The 16,916-nt window shown below is 39.9% G+C and overlaps 1 non-coding gene across 1 annotated transcript; it reads right to left on the reverse strand.

The window, feature by feature from the left end:
* Positions 1-11,970: 11,970 nt before the first annotated feature.
* On the reverse strand, positions 11,971-12,077 carry LOC142428306 (U6 spliceosomal RNA). Its single transcript, XR_012780229.1, has one exon. It is a non-coding gene; the product is annotated as a U6 spliceosomal RNA (small nuclear RNA).
* Positions 12,078-16,916: the final 4,839 nt, after the last annotated feature.

Consider the following 16,916-nt stretch of genomic DNA (forward strand, 5'->3'; position numbering starts at 1 on the left):
TTCACTATTACTACTTATGGAATGAGTGTGTTTTCATAAATAGTCAGCTATATCTTCCATGAACTTATTTTTTCTTACTCAGTTAAAATAACGTATACCAAAATATTATTTCATTAGGCGTAATTTGCTTACTTCCTCTTTTCACATAAAAACCAGCACACAAAATGTAACATAAGAAAAATTGAAAAACAACCAATTGAATAATACAAAAGTGTGTAAATTATTAAGAAAACATTCAAACCAAGCAATACAATATTTGAAATATAAGGAAATATTAATTTATCACCGTAAGTCTGACAGTATTCCCTAAATAAATTTAATTAATTTGCAAGATATGTTAAAGATACATTGGCAAGATTAACATAAGTTGTAAAATTTAATTTAAAAAATAGCATCAATGTTGTGAAAAAGATTGGCAAGATGCCATAAGATTAGGACATATCTCTACAAACTCAGAAATTTTCTAGAGTGCAGTACCTATTTTCTGGGAAAAAAATCCTTCCTTGCCTGAATGGTCCTAAAACAATTCAAGTGCGTAGGGCTCATGGAAACTCAGCAATCGTTGGAGGCTCTTCATTTCAAGGCCAGGGCATTGGTTTCTCAGGTTTCAATTCAAAGAACCTAGGGACAAAGCATAAGGGTTGATCAAATGTAGATCAGTTTCCCGGTGCTGGACGATGGAACACCCCATACTATCTATCCACTCATACCTCTATAATGTGTAATCACGTGGAGATAATCACAACACTCTGCCCACGTACAAGCTCTAGGCCCTCTCTGGACCCCTGCCCATCCATTTCCACTCTGGACACCTGCTCTTTCTCTCTTCGTCTGACTCTTCCTCCTCTGAGTCAGGCATCTATTCCTTATTCTGCAATGTGAGCCATGGATGCACTGATGCTGAGAGTCCTTCCATGCACCCATCAGAGAACTGAAGTGAATTGGCATATCGAAAGTCATCCGAAATCTGGAGGAGGTCTATTTAGAGGGGCATGGCTTCATTCTGCTTACCTGAATCAGAAGCTACTGAACCCATGTATTTGAAAAAACAAAAACCAAATAAAACAAAAATGTAAATTAAAAATTTATAAATTTCTAGAGATTGAGTACTGTTTGCTGTGACAGTGAGAAACTATTGGGGCCAGTCATTAGTGAAGCACCACATTTTGTGGGCTTTGACTATAAAACCCCTCCAGATTTTTACGTGAACTTTCAAAATAAGCCCTGGGTTTCAGACACTGGAGAGGGAGACTTTTAACAACTCAAAAGATTTCTCACCAGCGGAAGGTCAATTCCATTGACTTTTCATATCTGGAGGTAAAATATTTTCCCTATCAACCACACACCCCATATCTTACCCATGAGACCTAAGTGTGAGGGTATAGTGAACAAGTATTAAAAGATCCAAGATAAAGAAAGGAGATACTGCAATGAAGTAAAGGAACACGGACAGGCCAAACTATAAACTACACCACAGGCATGAAGGTCAGAGTCTTACTGCCCAGGTGCTATAAAAGATTCAGCCTCAATCAGAAGAACACACAGAAAACTCCCTGTTCTCCCACTTCATCACCATGTAGATTCCCAGCATCACAATCCTGCATTACAATTTAGAGTGGGAAGAATCTGCTCCTCTGTGGAGAAAACAAAACAAAACAAATTACATATAGCAAACATAGCTATAGTCTAACCCTTGCCAGGTTAGCACGAATCCCCACAAAACTTAGTTTCCCACAAAACTTAGTTCTGAAAAATGTTTCTACCTCAAAGAAACACTCATTATTAAGATAAATTTTCATTTATCTGAATACGCCCATCACATTTGTAGGCTGATTTTCTGTGTTGCCATACCTCAAATTTAACTCATTAGTCTTATTGAAGGTTTTTAAATTTTATTTTACATTGAAAACTGAACTGAGTATTTTTTCAATGTCTTGTCCAATCAGTATTCTTTACCAAATCGCTGTAGTTTGTCCAATAGAAGTGTTCAGGACACATGGTTCTAGAAATGGAGTGCTGTGTGAAAAAGAGCCCTTATTCATAGACGTGGAGACCGTGGGACAAAATTATTTGCAGAGCACATTGAAATCTGCAAACGAAGTGAAAAGACTACAATGGATGGATGGATGGATTTTGATAAGAGTAGTACGAACCCCCAGTAAATTGATTTTAAAAAAGAAGAAAAGAAATGTCTAGGAAATGATTGTGACATATGTACAAATGTTCTTGATACCATTGATGTATGGGTACAAGAACTGTAAGAGTCCTCAATAAAATTTATTCTTTTTTAAAAAAAATAGTGAGGAGACTTAGAGATGATCACATTCTAATAGAGAATAAGTCAAGTGTAGCAATGAATAAAGAAAACATAAATAGCAATTAAGTAATTTCAAAATATAATGAAATTAGTATGTGAAGCCAGAGGCCTCAGGATAATCTACCAAGTTTAAAAGACAAAATGAAAATTATTTATTATACCTAAGATGTATCATAAAGAGCAAACTTGTCATTATCCAAAACAGTTGACTAGGACTAGAATTCAGATTAGGAGCACCAGGAAGAAACATGTGGTTAATATCTTATAGAGAGAGTCCAGACTGCATCACATTTGAGAATGACATGTTGTTTTGTATATGTACCGTCCATTTTGACTAAAGATCACTCTTTATAGAGACTGGAACTGCCCCCATAGGGATCTCTAAACTGTAATCTTTTTGGACACCAATTGTCAGTTTAACTGTGCAAGGGACCAGCTGGTGGGCGGTACCTGCTCACCTTTCAAACAGCATCCACGATCTTGAACTTTGTGTCGCCAGGGATTGCTACATCATCACTTACAACTATGTAGAGAAACACAGTTTACAAAAACATTTAATTGGCATGTATAAGGTTTAACTGTAAGCAAGGGTTTTTCCATCTCAATCCTATCACCCACCTAATCTGGGTTGAGAGCAGTAACCTCTATTAACAGGAAATTAATCTCTATTAAGCAGTAAATAAAGGGAGAACATGCTTTCTGTGATGTCCATAAAGATGACTTCATTATTTTCATTTCTTTTTTTAGTATTACACCTCTCTTTCATTTATATTCATGCTTATGCAAAATGAACCACATAGTATATTTCAACATATGAAAACTGTCTTGTCTATCACACTATTAATTATAAAAGTTTATAAGAGAACATGTGTTCACATTCTATTGAAAAAACAGAGTTGTTGGTCCTAGTTAGAATACGAAAATGAAAGTACCATTGCCATGTTCACACTGTAAATCCAACATTCATTATAGAATGTATAATAAATAGAAAGTGTAGACAAGAGTCTTAAATGACTTCAGGGTATGTAATAAAATTCCCAGAAAAGGATAGAGGCATGGGTCTTAAACAGAATTGGAAGTTGTCTCATATGTGAATGTCAGTAGGTTGAGAAATACCCAACTCAATGTAATCAATAGAAGAAATATATCCCTAACATCTATACATATGGTAAGAGGGAAAACAAATTAAAAAACTAGGTTGTCTACATAAACATCTATCAAGAGTGTGCCAGGCCTAAGAATGGCCTGCTATTTTGTCAAACTACAGTGCACACAAAGGACCACGGAACCCATCACCTGCATTATGCAGAGATATCAAACCAAAAGAGGAAGCCCCACTTAAAATGAGGAGCACAAGAAATAGTCTGTCATCTCTAGAGGAGAATTTTCCAATTAGAACACCAATGGTAATGCTGAACCTGCCTTGAAATGCACAACAGTTCATATAATTTCTGCTCAACATACCCCCCTTCTCCTTCCCTCAGGATCATAGTCTTCCAAAAGTTGAGGGAAAAATAGAAAACTTTTAACTTTTTAATTACATTTCTCAGTGAACTATTTGAAACTCAATTATCCTACTCTCATAGATTAAAAGTTCTCTCTTCCCTGGCCTCCTCAGAATGGTATGATTTACCTTTAAAATAGAGAGCCAAGAGGTCATTTCCTGGCAATATTCAGAAAAAAGAATAAGATTTTCTATTCTGTCATTTTTCATCTGCAAATTAATACACATTTTCCTCCTGTCATCATTTATATTCAAGGAATATATAGAGATAATAGTGTATAAGTTTATTAGCTCAAAAAAAGTAGATTAGCTTAATTCTGGATAATTACGTTACTACTGAAAACGTTCTCTGAAGATCAATTTAATAATAATAATAAGCCACCATTTCTGGTAGGTATAGGGGACCTATGGGTGGGTCTCATTGATTAATAGCTAATATCATTCCAACATTTCCCAAAAATGCCAAGTACAAGAATTTAAAAATAATTACTAAACAATCCTGTATAATAAGTAGTCTACTTACATCAGACTATAAGCTAACGTTCACTTTCGATGAGGCAAGATAAATGATTTCTAACAAAAGCTGCCTCTGCAATCATTATATTAGAAATAATTATTATGAAAAATATATAGATAGGTCCTAGTAAATGGCAAAATATTTCCAAGACAAAGTTTTATAACAAAAATAAGGGAGGGATTGGCGCATTTAATATAAATACTGAACACATTGTGATAGAATTCTAATAATGCTGGCTTCAGGGAATAACACACTTTATTGAATGAGACTTTTTGGAAAAGCAGGGATCAATTCTTCAGTTATTTAAACTGTTCTACTTGAAGACCAAAAACGCGTGGTTCAATGTACAAAATAGTTATCAACACAGCTCATTTTAAAGAGCAAAACACGCATCAAATGACATTTCTGCAGTTATATTCTCACTGCAGGATCGTGTAGAATATGCACCTTTTTCTAACTTTGGGTTAAAATATCTACAAGACTGTGGTCTTCGAGGCCTTTTTCCATCTGCCAGTTCTTGCCGATCCTCAGGAGACAGTAGATGCTCTCTCATTCCACTCACCACCATCTTAAGGCAATCAGGGTTGTCTTGAATGAGGGGTTCAACTGGGACGGTTTTACACCAGAAATTCTTGGAGATGAGAGGAATTCTGACGTTAGCGAGGACATCAATCATAAAAGGCTGGCGATTCGGCGCATCATGTCTCAGTCCCCTGACGGCAGCATCATAAACCTGCTCCTCTGTGCTCACGGTCAGGGGTCCTGATTGAGCAGACATGTTACTCGCTGAGCATCAAGTTAGAGAAACTCCTCAGTTTTGTAAACGTCAGTGAAATGCTGGTGAATAAAGGCGTGTACAGTGGCTTTCAACTCAGGACAGTCTAGACACGCTGCTAGAACGCTTAGACCAAGACAGTTTGAAGCATCCACTTGCTCTTTCAAAAAATCAACACACATGTTCTTCACAGGCTGAATCTGGTACTGGTTTGCTGCATCCAACAGAGACTGCACATTGTTGCTATTCATGGTTGCTATTCACAGTGTAAGCATATTCCACCAGGTGTTCAATAATGTCAGGTCGGTGTCTTTGAGTTCTACGTCAAAGGACTTTGATTCCAGCGTGTCAGTTGTGAACATGACATTAAATACTGGCCTGGCTGCAGCCAGGACCACACGATGAGTAGGGATCTCTCTTTCCTGATCCATGAGAGTCACATCACACAAAGTTCTCCGTCTTCACATGTCATTCATGACCGCCATGGAGCCCGCCAACAATTTCGCTTCTACCCAACCTCCAACTCTGCTGGCCTGGGCTATGGCTGTCTGTGGATGCCAGTCCCCACTATGCACTGGGACCAAAACGGTGGCAGCCCCCTCACCTGCCTGTCACACACCTCATGTTAGTGGTGATTCTGGTGCTAGAACATTGGTAGACAACCTGCTTTTGGTCAGGGTTTCCTATGGAGCAGGGCAGCTCCCTCCCTGTGATCTATTGCTGCCTTAACAGGACCTTCCAGTTGACCTCCCAAGTGGCGACGAGAAAAATAAGTCCCCACTCGGTCCCAGTGGAAGGGGACAAGGCTCCTAATGGTGGTGCCCAAGGCGCATGTACACATCGGAGCATCTCCAGCCAGTTGCCGAAATGGGACTCCTGGTCGAGCTCCCATATAGTGATGAGAAAAATGACTAATCCCCACCTGATGCCAGTCCATCCACCTTTTGCAGCAGGAGCAGCCTGCGGTCTCAGGTGAGGGCCACAGGAACATTGATAACAGGTTATTTCTGGTCTCCTAGAAAGTATTAGTAAGTGTTCTTTCAAAACTATTGTTATGTGTGAACCCAATAACTTGAACTTAAACAAACAAAAAAACAAGGAAAAATGTTTATTCATCCTATGCGAATAATGTAGTCTCTAGATGCCAGAATCTTTAATTTTCATCTATCTTACAGTTAGTCTGGAAGGGTCTCATGAAATTTTATTTTGATTTAATTGCCCATCGACCTTTAAAGCAGCCTGAAACCCACTCAACTCTCATTAGTTCCTTGTTCTGCTGGATCCTTTGATCCTCCAACTGACCCCTCAATGTAGAGGCCTATATGATTTACACTTCCCTTGAAAGACAAAATGTCACGACTGATGACTGTGTGCTGTCCTTACCCTAGAGCCCACATTCATGAAAATACTCTGCCATATGGCGGCCCGTGTGGAGCTTAGAGAATTGCTTCAGCTCGCCTCCAAAAGAATGGTATATTGAGGGGTAGGAAGTCCTCACTGATTTTGTTGTCACCTTGTTTGTTCCTTTTTTTTAACTAAAGAAACTTCTTCCCTTTTTTAATAAGAAAAATAATAACTTTGTAAAAATAACTAGCACACTAGCATGTCTTTATGCAGGCCTTGGGTGTTTATTTGTGGTTTCTGGGGCTGTTGTCATATTAGCTGTCATTGAGTCAGTTCCATCTCACAGGCACTGAGTGAACTACAGAACAAAGCACTACACTCTCCTGTGCCAACCTCACAATTTAGGATGAACCCATTGTTGCAGTCACTTTGTTAATCCATTCAATAGAGGGATTCCTATTTTTCACTGCCCCTCCACTTTATCCAACTTAACATCCTACTCCAGGGACTGTTCTCTTGATAACTTGTCCAAAGTATCTAATACGAACTTTCACCATCTTTACCGCTAAGTAGCCCTCTGAAATTACTTATCTGATATTACTTCTGCCAAGACAGACTTGTTTGTACCATCGCTATTCATGGTACTTGGGGTGTTCTTGGCCAGAACTACAACTCAACTACATTGATTATTCTTCTGCCTGCCTAATTCAGTGCCCATCTTTCGCATGCAGAGGAAGCCATTGACAATAGCATGTTTTAGTCAGGTGAACCCAATTCTCAAGGTAATATCTTTTTAAAAATCATTTTATTGGGGGCTCGTACAATTATTATCACAACCCATACATACATCCATTGTGTCAAGCACATATGTGCATTTGTTGCCACCATCATCCTCAAAAAACTTGCCTTCTACTTGAGCCCTTAATATTGGCTGCTCATTTTCCCCCTCCCTCCCCATTCCCCCTTACCTCATGAATCTTTCATAATTTATAAATTATTATTTTGTCATATGTTATACTGTCTGTTGTCTCCCCCCACCCCCGCCCTCTTCTCTGCTGTCCATCCCCCAGGGAGGAGACTATACGTAGATTCTTGTAATCAGTTCCCCCTTTCTACCTCACATTCCCTCCACACTCCAGGCATCGCCACTCTCACTACTGGTCCTGAAGGAGTCATCTGTCCTGGATTCCCTGTGTTTCCAGTTGGTATCTATACCAATGTACATCCTTTGGTCTAGCCAGATTTGTAAGGTAGAATTGGGATCATAATAGTGGAAGGGAGGAAGCATTTAAGAACTAGAGGAAAGTTATATGTTTCATCGTTGCTACCCTGTACCCTGACTGGTTCATCTCTTCCCCATAACCCTTCAGTAAGGTGTGTCCAATTGGCTACTGATGGGCATTGAGAGTCCCCTCTGCACTCACTCACATTTACAATGATATGATTTTTTGTTTCTTGATGCTTGATACCTGATCCCTTTGACAGCTTGTGGTCACACAGGCTGATGTGTTTCTTCCATGTGGGCTTGTGCTGTTTCTGAACTAGACAGCCACTTGTTTATCTTTGAGCCTTTAAGACCCCAGATGCTATGTATTTTTATAGCCAGGCACTATTAGCTTTCTTCCTCAATGTAATATATTTCCAGCACTGTAAAGAGGTGTTATTCCCCTGTTTCATCCAATGTAATGTAGCTGTAGTTCTCTTGACTGTTACTATCACCATTTGGGGTGTTTTGGGGGGATTTTTTTTTCACAAACTTAACTTTTTCTGGAAGGACTTAAAATTACTCAAGCTTAGATTAAGAATGTTGATCAAGGTAGGATTCAGACCATGACAGTGTGTGTGTGGGCGGGGGGAGGGTGGGAGCTTTTTGGAACTAGAGGAAAGTTGTAGTTTTCGTTTCTACATCGTACCCTGACTGGTTTGTCTCCTCTCCAAGACCCTTCTGTAAGGGGATATCCAGTGGCCTACAAATGGGCTTGCAAGTCTGGCTAGACCAGGTGATGTACACTGGTACACATGGGAACTGGAAACATAGGGAATCCAGGTTGATGATCCCCTAGGGACCTGTGGGGTGAGTGGTGATACCGGGAGGACTTTGGGAGGGTGGGTTGGAAGGAGGAACTGATTTCAAGGATCTACATGTGGCCTCCTCCCTGGGGAACAGACCACCGAAAAGTGGATGAAGGGAGACATGGGACAAAGCAAGATATGACAAAATAATAATTTATAAATTATCAAGGGTTTGTGAGGGAGGGGCCAGTGGAGAGGGAGGGGAAAAATGAGGACCTGATGGCAGGGGCTTGGGTGGAAAGCAAATATTTTGAGAATAATGAGGGCAACGAATGTACAAATGTGCTTTACACAATTGATGTATGAATGGATTGTGATAAGAGTTGTATGAGCCCCTAATAAAATGATTTTTTTAAAAAGAAAGAATGCTGATCAAGTAGGTCCAACCTTGTTCTTTAACCAGCCTGCCTCAGAGCTCTGAGATTGAAACCTGGACTTAAGACCTAGGGGAAGGTGAACAAGCGGCCATCTAGCTCAGAAACAAATAAGCCCACATGGAAGAAGCACACCGGCCAGTGCGATCACGAGGTGCCCAAGGGACCAGGTATAAGGCATCATGCAAAAAAAAAAAAAAAGATATAAGTGTGTGTTTGTATGTGTGTATATGTATATATGTATGTGTATATATGTATATATATATCATATCAAATGAAAGGGGAAGTGCAGAGTGGAGACCCAAGGCCCAAGTGTCGGCCAATGGAGATCCCCTCATAGAGGCGTTTAGGAGAGGAGATGGGTTAATTAGGGTGTGAGGTAGTATCGATGAAGAACACAGCTTTCCCCCAGATCCTGGATGCTTCCTCCCCCTAACTACCATGATCCGATTTCTACCTTGCAGGGCTGGATAGGACAGAGGCTGTACACTGGCACATATGAGGGTTGGAGGTACAGGGAATCCAGGGTGGATGATACCTTCAGGACCAAGGGTGTGAGGGACGATGCTGGGAAAGTGGAGGGTGAGTGGGTTGGAAAGGGGGAACTGATTACAAGGATCCACATGTGACCTCTTCCCTGGGAGAGGGACAGCAGAGAAGGGGGGAAGGGAGACTCCGGATAGGGCAAGATATGACAAAATAACGATGTATAAATTACCAAGGGCATATGAGGGAGGGGGGAATGGAGAGGGAGGGGGGAAAAAAAGAGGACCTGATGCAAGGGGCTTAAGTGGAGAGCAAATGCCTTGAGAATGATTGGGGCAGGGAATGTATGGATGTGCTTTATACAATTGATGTGTGTATATGTATGGATTGTGGTAAGAGTTGTATGAGTCCCTAATAAAATTTAAAAGAAGAAAAGAGAAAAAAAATGATTACGGCAAAGACTGTACAGATGTGCTTTATACAATTGATGTATGTATATGTATGAACTGTGAAAAGAATTGTATCAGCCCCAATAAATTGTTAAAGTAAAAAAAAAAAGACCTAGGGGAATGGTGAGCCTTATATTCCAGATATTTATGACAACTGGGCATGACAGAGTCAAAGATAAATTGTGTATTTTTCTAGTAGTCTGACTTGCATATTAGTTTTATAGGGGCACAAACATACACCCCTGTCAAATAACTGCCACTTCACAACTCCCTGACTAAGAAACTCTCGGGGGGTTGAAAAGGGCAATGCCAATGACATCAATCTAGGATATCCGACTAGCCACATCAGGCTAATGTCTCCCTACTTTATCACAGCTTAGCCTCTTCCCGTCACATTCATTTTGTGTTCCTACCCCTCCAGGCTCCTGGTCGAGCAAGTTTCACAAGTGGTGCCAAGATACTAGCTTTTTCTCTCTCCCTAGAAATCCAAAACTATGGGTGAGATGTAGGTGTTATAGTGAGATAATCAGGGAAAAGGATAAAAACATGTAAAGGGGAAGAAACTGTTGGTAGAAAGGTACACAGATAGTATCAGCACTGAAATAATTGATCACACCTCATAATTCTGTAAATTTTTAAAGTACATTGTAAATGTTTTTATAGCAATAAAACTAGCATAAGAATATTGTAGCATTGAGTTTATTGACTTTGGCTTGAAAACATAGATTCTTCCTGAAAATTCACCTATTTTGATAACAAATTAAAGTGTGTGGGTTCCTCTATGAAGTCAACCTTTCAAAACCTAGGCCAACGCTCAACTTAAGCATTGAATTCCCAAGGCTATACAGTAATCCAGGGTCATAATTGCCTTTCAGGAAGACCTGGAATCCATTCATCCTCTGAGACTAGGAGATACCTGCTTCTATTACATGAATGTCAATGAAGGGGACCTGACGAAGAGAAGAATGGACTCTATTAGCATAGCGTGGGCTCTGTCATTAAAACAAATACCTCAGGTTGAATCCTAATCTTCAGCTCAGGGGCACAGGGTGGGCACTCCTTAGGGCAAGAAGTGCAGGCCAACAACCTGACATACCTAAGTGATCACTCCTCTTCTCATTCAGGTTGCAGATTTGCCACACATACCAAAATACAGGCCAGTCTAGGGAGCCAGAAGCCTGGGACTGCTGTCTTGCACACTTAAGCATCACAAGGATTTGAACTTCTGAATGGTTGTGAACCAAATCTGTTCACCTCACTGCAAATGTCCTAGTGTCTCTGCTTTTTATTTAGAGGGTGCATTGATTTTTATTCCAGAAGCTTGACTACAAAATGGTGAGTACTACAGAAACCTAGGGTATTTGCATTATACAAAGTAAGGTCAGGTAGTGATCGCTGGAAACCTGAGGTTAGATTATAAGGTAAAAGTGTGATGGGCGGGGCACAATGGATGGAGCTTTCTGAAGCTGTCTATTGCTATCAAATGCATATGTGGTTCCAAGCACTGGATAACTGTGATGGTCTTCCTTATGTGCCTTGAGGCTTGTTACATAAGGTATCAGCATCCCAGTTTGGGCCTTGGTTTTTTGAAATGTGTAATAAACTTCCTGAGTAGAGTCCAGATATAAAGGTCTACCAGAGGACATGAATTCTTAGCTCATCCAGAGTCACCATTGCTTCTTCACTACAGTTTTCTTTATTCCATCAGGCAGTGACATATTTTCTTTAGATTTTTAAAGATGGCAGATTTGGCTCTTACACTGTTGGACGTATCTTCTCATGGCTTCATCAAAAGAATGAGTCTGTTTGAAATGTGTCCAGTTGGTCAATAAATGAGAATTCCTATTCCTTATATTTGTTTATGTTGATAAAAAGCCCTGAAGAAACATTCCTCACTGGTAATGTCCCTTTCTACAACAGATGAAATCCTTCCTAGGCTTGCAGTATCTTTACCTTGCCTTACATAATTAACACAATTATTGTGCTATTATTAAAAACACAGCCACTGAAGGTGGTTTATTTTGCTTGAACTTTTTTTATAAAACAAATAATTGTGTCTCTTCAGAGGATCCCATTCATAACATATCCCATGTATTGAGGTTGATACCTCATCACCTTTACTTTTTTTTTTTAAAATATGGAATGCTTCACGAATTTGTGTGTCATCCTTGTGCAGGGGCCATGCTAATCTTCTCTGTATCGTTCCAATTATAGCACATGTGTTGCCGAAGCAAACACCATCTTTGCTTTTTAATAGCATTTGTCCTGTACTTCTTCCAAGAGACCAAAAACAAAAGATACAAACTCATTTCCATAGAAATGATTCCAACACAGAGTAACTTTAAAGTTGTGGGTAGAGCTGCCCTAGAGGTTTCTTGCACTGTAACTATGTATGGGCATAGAAACTTTGTCTTTCTCCAGTGAAATGACTGATACTTTCAAAGTACTGACCCAGCAATTAGCTCACTGTACTACCATTGCTCCATTATCCATGATAGGTTTGTGATAAGAATTGTACGAGCCCCCTAGAAAATGATTTAAAAAAAAAAACCATCTCTTAATTTTCAATGAGAATTCTGGATGTCCTGCTTCTGCAACAGGTCTTTTTGAAGATATTATTACTTATTTTAAAAGGGACACCACTAACTTCCTTTTCTATCTCTTCATTCAGGAACATATCACTTCACATGCTCATTGTTTTTTATCCATTTTTAGATACAGCTTGATGGCACTTTTGAAGATATCACAGAAGCCCACATTTTATTTAGTCTGCTAATCCAGAGACCACAAATCTGGGATGATTTCCAAGCTCAGCCCCTTCAAGTGTCTTGTGAATAACTGCCGGCCTGCCTTTAGGAGAACACAAGTAGGTGATGATACTGGCAGTATAATCATTGAGCTTGTATTCCGTTAGTTTAACTAGTAAAATTCAGAACCATGAAAGGGAGGTCATCATGTGCTTCAATATTCTCAGTCCCTCTTCAATTCTTATTTGTCTCATTCATATGCAATCCTTGTATGAATATCCTGTGTGAGAACTTTGTATGAATATCCTGTGTGAGAACTTGGTATGAATTTGTGTAACCATAAGTTTCCAGGATATAAGTAGCAATAGATATTGGTTTCAGCATATTTGTTAGTCTAGGTAGACTAGAGAAACAAATTCATAGACACTCACGTGTATAAGAAAAAAGCTTTTGAGAAAAAAAAAGAGAAAGAAAAAAGCTTTATATACAAGAACAATTGGGTATTAAGAAAACATCCGAGCCCAGTCCAGATCAAGTCCATAAGCCCAATATTAGCCCAGATGTGCAATACTAGTCCATAAATTCCTTGTTACACTCACACAGCCAAGTAATGATGGATGCAGGAAGATCACAGGCCAATGGGTGAAAAGCCTTGTAAATCCAGTGGCAGTAGAAGCACCGCAGCGCTGGCAGGGGTCTCCACATGGCTCCTATAACTCCCAGGGCTCTGGCTCCATCAGCCTTTCTCCATGTGGCTTGTCAAAAGCGATGTCTAGTGATGGGGAGAGGGCGGGGGTCCCACCCCCAGTGAGCTATTTGTCTCCTTAGTGCCTCCAAAGAGGTCATCAAGCTGCTGCCTGATTGACAGGCTAGCCCCCACCCCTCTCATTCTTAAGTATGTGCTTTTTGTGTTGTGTTTTTGGGGGGTTAGCTAAGTTCATTCATTTCAAACTCATAACAACCCTATACACAAAAGAACAAACCAACGTACAATATTGAGTCATTTTCATTATGGTTCATAACTCTGAGCCCATTATTGAAGCTATTGTGTCATTCCATCTCCTCATGGGCCTTATTCTGTTTGACTGTCCTCTACTTTGCCAAGTATGATACCCTTTTCCAAGTACTGGGGTCTCTTGATATCATGTTCAAAAATGTGAGATGAAGTACCATCATCCTTGTTTCTAAGGAATATTCTGGATGTACTACTCCAAGAAAGATTTGTTTGTTCCTTTAGCCAAACCAAAACCACTAGCATTAAGTCAGTGCTGACTCATAGCGACCGCCCTGTGGGTTTCCAGGACTGTAACGGTTTACAGGAATAGAAAGTCCAGTCTTTCTCCTGAGCAGCTTCTGCTGCTGGTGGTTCATCAGTTAACCTTTACTCTGCGATCCACATCGTTAGTTCCTTTGACAGTCCATGGTAATTCCAATATTCCTCAATAGCACCACAATTCACATGCAATGATTCTTTACTCAATGCTCAACTTTCACAAGAATATGAAGCAAATGAAAATACCATCACTTGAGTTAAACTTGGTATGAAGACATATGGCAGTAAATTTAAGTAAAGTCATGGTTACCCAATTTAGCAATATTTTTGATGATTTGGATGTTGCCTGAACACACTAGAACGTTCCATTGTTTAAATATAGACTAATGTAGGTGTCATGAATCAGAAGAGATATGGCTCTGGTTTGTGGTGAATATTTTCATTAGCTATCTTTTTACATAGTCATTTATCCTCCTTTCTGTCTGGCTGTTTGTTTCTCTCTCTCTCTCTGTTGATATCTGCTCTACCTATCACTGGGAATAAAAATGTCCTTGATTTGTGGCTGCATATAACTCCTAGAACAGGTTACACTCTTGTGTGGATTAAGAGAAGTCTGCAGTAGATAAAGTGAAGACTTCAGAAAAAAATCTGGGTTACCCTAAAAGCACAGTTAGCAGCATTCTTTGAGTGGGAGGAGCAGACCCAGAGGCCTCCCTTTATCCTGTTCAAGTTGATTTACAAATGCACCTCCAATATGCAAATACCTCTGGCAGCCACATGAAGCCACAGCACCCGTATATGTAAATTCAAAATCCTCATCACTCTGGATAGCCTTTTGGGGTGTCATAAATCTTATCCACATGAACATGAAGCATGTGTGGGTTTTCCTTTCTGGTGGCAACTCTGGGAGGTGAGTGCTTAAGGGATTCCTACATGAAGTCTGGGGATGCAACATCTGAGCACATGACTCTGTTTCTTTTCATCACCAGGTGTCCTGGCTCAGGTGCAGCTACAAGAGTCAGGCCCAGGAGTGGTGAAGCCCTCACAGACCTTGTCTTTCACCTGTGCTGTCTCTGGATTCTCTTTAAATAGCTATTATGTGCACTGGATTGCCAGGCTCCAGGAAAGGGCCTGGAGTGAGTTGAGGTAATAACATGATGGGAAAATATACTACAATCCATCTCTCCAGTCATGACTCAGCATCACCAAGGGCATTTCCAAGAGCCAACTTATTTATAACTCAGCTCTGTGAATCCTGAGTACACAGCCATGTAACACTGATGGGAAGTCTGTGTGAGCCCAGACACAAACCTCCCTGCAACAGGCCATGGTTCCAGGACATGCACGAGAGAGGAGTCAGGGATGCTTTCTGCTCAGAAGCTGCAGTTTCCCCCATGTTTTCAGCACGCCTCTAGGGATTATCATGTATACACTCTGGGGAATCTTCATGCATCTGAATGTATCTTCTTTTCATTGGAATGGGCTTTGTCTGTCTTTGACCATATATACAACAGAGTTCACAGTTATATGTCCTGATAAGATATGTCTGCAATTGACTGTACTAACTAGAATTATTTGTTGTCAAAGCCAGAGACATTCGAAAACACCAAACACCACCACAGAGTCTATGCCAACTCACAGTGATGCTATTGTGAGTTTCTGAGACTATAACTGTTTACAGGAGTAAAAAGCCCTCTCTTCCAGGGAACATCTGGTTATTTTAAACTGTATACGAGCAGATCTCAGCCCAAAGCATAACTACTTTACATAAGAGAGATCCTTAAAGAAACCTTAATGCAAGAAAAATTTCTCTTATGAATCTCAAAGTTTCTTTAAGCAATCAGATGTATTCATACATGCTCCCACATGTATATTTATGTAATAATGTTAACTTACAGTGACCTGGATAATATTGTATGTGTTGATAGTCTTAGGTACGCTTGAGTTGGCTTCAACTCACAGAGATCCTATGTGCAACACATTGAAATGCTGCCCGGACGTGCACTATGCGCACAATCATTCCTCTGTTTGGACTGATCACTGCAGCCATTGTGATATTCATCTCATTGATAGTCTCTCTCATTTGCATTGACATTTTACTTTACCAAGCACAAGACCATTCTCTGGGGACTAGTTCCTCCTGATGACATGACCAAATGAGTGCAATGAAGTCTTGCTCGAATGCTTCCATGAAATATTCAAGATGTTGGACAACAGAAAAGTGAGTTAAGCGAGATGTTGGACATTGTAAGATATGACAAAATAATAATTTATAAATTATTAAGGGTTCATGACGGATGGGAAAGTGGGGGTGGAGGTGGGAAATGAGCTGATAACAAGGGCTCAAGTAGAAAGCAAATCTTTTGAGGATGATGGCAACAAATATACAAATGTGTTTCAGACAATGTATGTGTGTATGGATTGTGCTAAGAGTTGTACAAGCCTCCAATAAAAATATTTTAAAAAAAAGAAATATTCAAGATGTGTTTATGTGAAAACAGACCTGTTTGTCCTTCAGACCACTCATGATATATTTAATGGTATTCCCTAACACCATAACCCAAATGTATCAATTCTTCTTTGATATTTCTTACAGGGTTTGGGCCATAATTGGAGTCACTCTTAGTTTTCACAACTGCGGCAGCTATTTCTGGCACTACAGATAGTGTCCAAGGTGCTTCTAAAATCATACAATTCATAAAGGCAGCACCACGCAATAAACTCTTAGGAGCAGAAAATAGCAATAGTGCTGACATTGAAGAAATCTATGTAATGTCTAAACATGGGGCAACAAGAAGATAAACATTCATCTGCAGAAATAAAGGTCGATGCATGTAAGTTATACTTAGATGAACCTGGACCACAAAATCATGTGGCACGATGATTAAATGCTCAACTTTTAGCCAAAAGGGTGGCAGGTCAAAACGAATCAGTGATTCAGTTTGTTAAAGACATGATTACTTTCTCCCATGAGCATTATGGATAAGAAAACCTTTATCAGACAGTTCTTCTCTTTCATGGAGGATCTAACAACCATCCTACACCCAAGCAACCTTG

This window comes from Tenrec ecaudatus, chromosome 15, assembly GCF_050624435.1.
Source record: "Tenrec ecaudatus isolate mTenEca1 chromosome 15, mTenEca1.hap1, whole genome shotgun sequence".
Lineage (NCBI taxonomy): Eukaryota > Metazoa > Chordata > Mammalia > Afrosoricida > Tenrecidae > Tenrec > Tenrec ecaudatus.